Source organism: Gekko japonicus, unplaced genomic scaffold (genome assembly GCF_001447785.1).
Source record: "Gekko japonicus isolate JY-2015 unplaced genomic scaffold, Gekko_japonicus_V1.1 scaffold2413, whole genome shotgun sequence".
Taxonomy (NCBI): domain Eukaryota; kingdom Metazoa; phylum Chordata; class Lepidosauria; order Squamata; family Gekkonidae; genus Gekko; species Gekko japonicus.
In genome coordinates, this window is record NW_015166493.1 from 165,963 (window position 1) to 169,581 (window position 3,619).

At 52.6% G+C, this 3,619-nt stretch overlaps 1 protein-coding gene across 1 annotated transcript in view; it reads right to left on the reverse strand.

Annotated features, from left to right (window-relative positions):
- PSD (pleckstrin and Sec7 domain containing) overlaps window positions 1-3,619 on the reverse strand; it is a 74,821-nt gene that overhangs the window by 41,631 nt on the left and 29,571 nt on the right. The gene's annotated exons all lie outside the window — the stretch shown is intronic.

Genomic DNA, 3,619 nt, shown 5'->3' on the forward strand with positions numbered 1-3,619 from the left:
CACTGATCCCTCCCCCCCCCCCACTGGCAGATCAGCTGCAATGAGTGGAGGAGGTCTCCGGGCGGGCCCCACCTGGCCTGGCCTCGAGGAAGCTGCAGCAGACCCCGCCAAGGAGCCATCCGTCCTGCTGCCAGCCAGGTGACACACCCTTTCATTGGGCAGACCACGTGGGCAGGAGCCTCCGTCCCACCCAAACTCTCCAGGGCCATTCGCCCCCCCCCCCAGGCCAGCGGGTCTTCTGGAGACGCTTCCTTCTCACATTCCCCAGCCAAGCTAAGGTGGTGGGATTTAAACATGGGGCAGCTGCTGGCACTCCTGAGCCTCCCTCCCGCCCTCCAGTTCACCCTCCCAAAACAGGGTGGAATTGCATCTTAAACCCACCCCCACCCCCACCCGCTGTCACACAGATCCACCTTGGAGGCCGTCTCCTTTCGTCTGCAACCCTCTTTCCCCTGTAAGATGAACTACCTGTGCCATTAAAAACAAAACACCGTGAACTGAGCTGGAGGGGCCACCAGTGCCCCCCCCGTTTGACAGAAGAACTGGCCCCACCCTCACAGGCCCCACTCCAGGCTTCCTTCCAGCCCCATAGCTGACAGTTTTTTGCTCGGGGGGGGGCAATGTTTTTGTCAGGGGGCCTGCCATTATATGTATGCCATGCTCACACTTCTAAATAACAACAATAAATACAAGTGGTTTATTGCACAAAAATTACCCCCCCCCCAAATCCACCTCCATCCTCACACAAACCAAAATACTTAGAGCCAAATCAGCTTTGCAATTCCAACTAGAGAAGCCCCTGAACGGAAACAAGGGCCCAGCCAAGCCCCCAAAGTATGCCATGCTGGAAGAGCACGGGAGGCAGATTGAGTGGAAATATCCCCCCCCCCACATCCTCACAGAGACTGAGGTACTGGAGATGGAGGCTTCGCTTAGGGCAGGCAGCAGCCACCAGGAATCATCTCTTTCCTGAGGTCTTTTTAAAAATCATCCCTCTTCCCCCATGCCCAAGGCAGCAATTTTGTTGCACACACACACCCATCAGAATACATTGGAGGAGCCCCCCACCACCGCCCCCACATGAGGGCTGTACTAAAAAGAAGGACAGGATTGCCCTTGGAAACAATGGGAGAGACTTGAAGACCCATTGGAAATAATGGGAGCCAGGAATGCAAATTGCATTGAATGGGCTCCATTACCAATTGACTTGCATGGGCTCCATTGAAATACATTACAGCTCAAGAAGAGTTGCAAAGCAAATGCGGAATGGATTTTCCATTAAGGTTTCTGGTCCCAAATACACTGGGGGTGGGCAGAGTTCTCTCCCTGTTTTTGGTGTTCCATGCGTGCAGATTACTTCATGTGAAGCACCTGAAATAGGGAAATAACTACCCCCCCTGCTGTTTTGGCTGGCTGGAAGTCAGCTGCCCTTCCTCCCCTCCCCTTGGCGTTCCAAAGCACAAAGGGGCTCTGCCTTGTTTTCCAGCAGCCATTGTCTGCAGCTGCTGTGGGGCCAGAATTGTGTCCATGGATCCCAGACCCAAAAGCAAGTGTCCCGTTTGGCTCAGAGGCCCCACCCGTGAGAGGACAGTGGGTTTCAAGACATCCTTTCTTGAGGAAGGCCCTGGCTATAGTTTGCTTCACTGTGGCTGCATTACGTGGGCACTAGCAACACGGTACACAGAAGAACTATGCAAGAAAGACCTCGATGTCCTTGACAACCACAACGGTATAATCACTGACCTCGAGCCAGACATCCTGGAATGTGAAGTTAAATGGGCCTTAGAAAGCATCACTAACAACAAAGCTAGTGGAGGTGACGGTATCCCAGCTGAGCTATTCAAAGTCTTAAAAGATGATGCTGTTAAAGTGCTGCACTCAATTTGCCAGCAAATTTGGAAAACGCAACAGTGGCCACAGGATTGGAAAAGGTCAGTATACATTCCAATCCCAAAGAAGGGCAATGCCAAGGAATGTTCAAACTATCGCACAATTGCACTCATATCACACGCTAGCAAGGTCATGCTCAAGATCCTACAAGCTAGGCTTCAACAGTACGTGGATAGAGAACTGCCAGAAGTACAAGCTGAGTTTCGAAGAGGTAGAGGAACCAGAGATCAAATTGCCAACATTTGCTGGATTATGGAGAAAGCAAGAGAGTACCAGAAAAACATCTACTTCTGCTTCATTGACTATGCTAAAGCCTTTGACTGTGTGGATCACAACAAACTAGGGCAGGTCCTTAAAGGGAAGCGGTGGCGCAGGTGGTAAAACGCCTGCTGTAATAACAATGAACAGCCACTATGGCTGTTCGAGACCCACTGTGGCCAGGGTGAGCTCCCGGCCCTAGTCCCAGCTTCTGCCCACCCAGCGGTTCGAAAGCAGTAACAACAGCGAGTAGATAAATGGGTACCTGCCCTAGGTGGCAGGGGGCACCCTCCTCCGTTGTGAGGTGTGGTGGGAGCATCGGCGGCGGCGGAGCGACAAGCGGTGGTGGCAAGATCGGTGGGGCGAGCCCCGGTGGCCGAGTGAATGTGGCATTGAGCGGTGGAGCGGATGACGACGGAGGTGGAGACGGAAGGCGCGGTGACATGGAGGCGCAGGCGCGGCGGAGCGAAAATGGACAGTAGCCGGAGCCATGCTGACGCGAATCCGCGCACCAGATGGGCCCGCCAGAAAGAAAGCCACCAAAAAAAGGAAGATCTATCCCTGGCCGCCAGGGCGGAAGCACCGACCCGAAGGCCGCCGGAAGAAGAAGAAGGAGCCGAGCCGGAAAAACAGCGAGCCCCACCACCTGGGTGCCAGTAGGCAGCCCCCCGCCCCTGCACTATGTGGCCGTAGATAGGGAAAGCAGACCTAGACTCCTATGTAAACCGCCCAGAGACCCTTCGAGGTCAGGGCGGTATATAAGCCGAATGTATAAATAAATAAATAGAGAGATGGGAGGACCAAACCACCTCACATGTCTCTTGAGAAACCTGTATAAGGGTCAAGAAGCAACAGTTAGAACCAGATATGGAACAACTGATTAGTTTAGCATAGGAAAAGGAGTACAACAAGGATGTATATTGTCACCTTGCTTATTTAATATATATGCAGAGTACATCATGCGAAATGCTGGCCTGGATGAATCACAAGCGGGAATTAAGATTGCTGGGGAAAAGATCAACAACCTCAGATATGCAGATGATACCACTCTAATGGCAGAAAGTGAAGAGGACCTTAAGAGCCTCTTGCTCAGAGTGAAAGAGGACAGCGCAAAAGTGGGCTTGAAGCTCAACATCAAAAATGGCAGGGGGGAGAGAATAATGGGAGGGCGGACGGCTGGGGCAGCGGGACAGAAGGTGCTGCAGCTGCTGCATCTTCCAGAGATTTGGGCAAAAAGAGTTTACACAGTCCTTGCTTTCGTAAACCCTGCACAGGACAGACCACTCACTGGTTGAACAGGTGTCTCTGTCCGCCCTGCATCCTCAGTGTCAGCAAGATCTTCGGTGATGTGAGAAAAGAGGCAGGCTCCCGTAGGAAACCTGGGCAAGAGGACAGGCTGTTAAAAGTCTTTACAAGGAGCAGAAAAGCAAAAGATGGGGGCAGGGAGGAAAACCAATCCTTTTTTGACAGT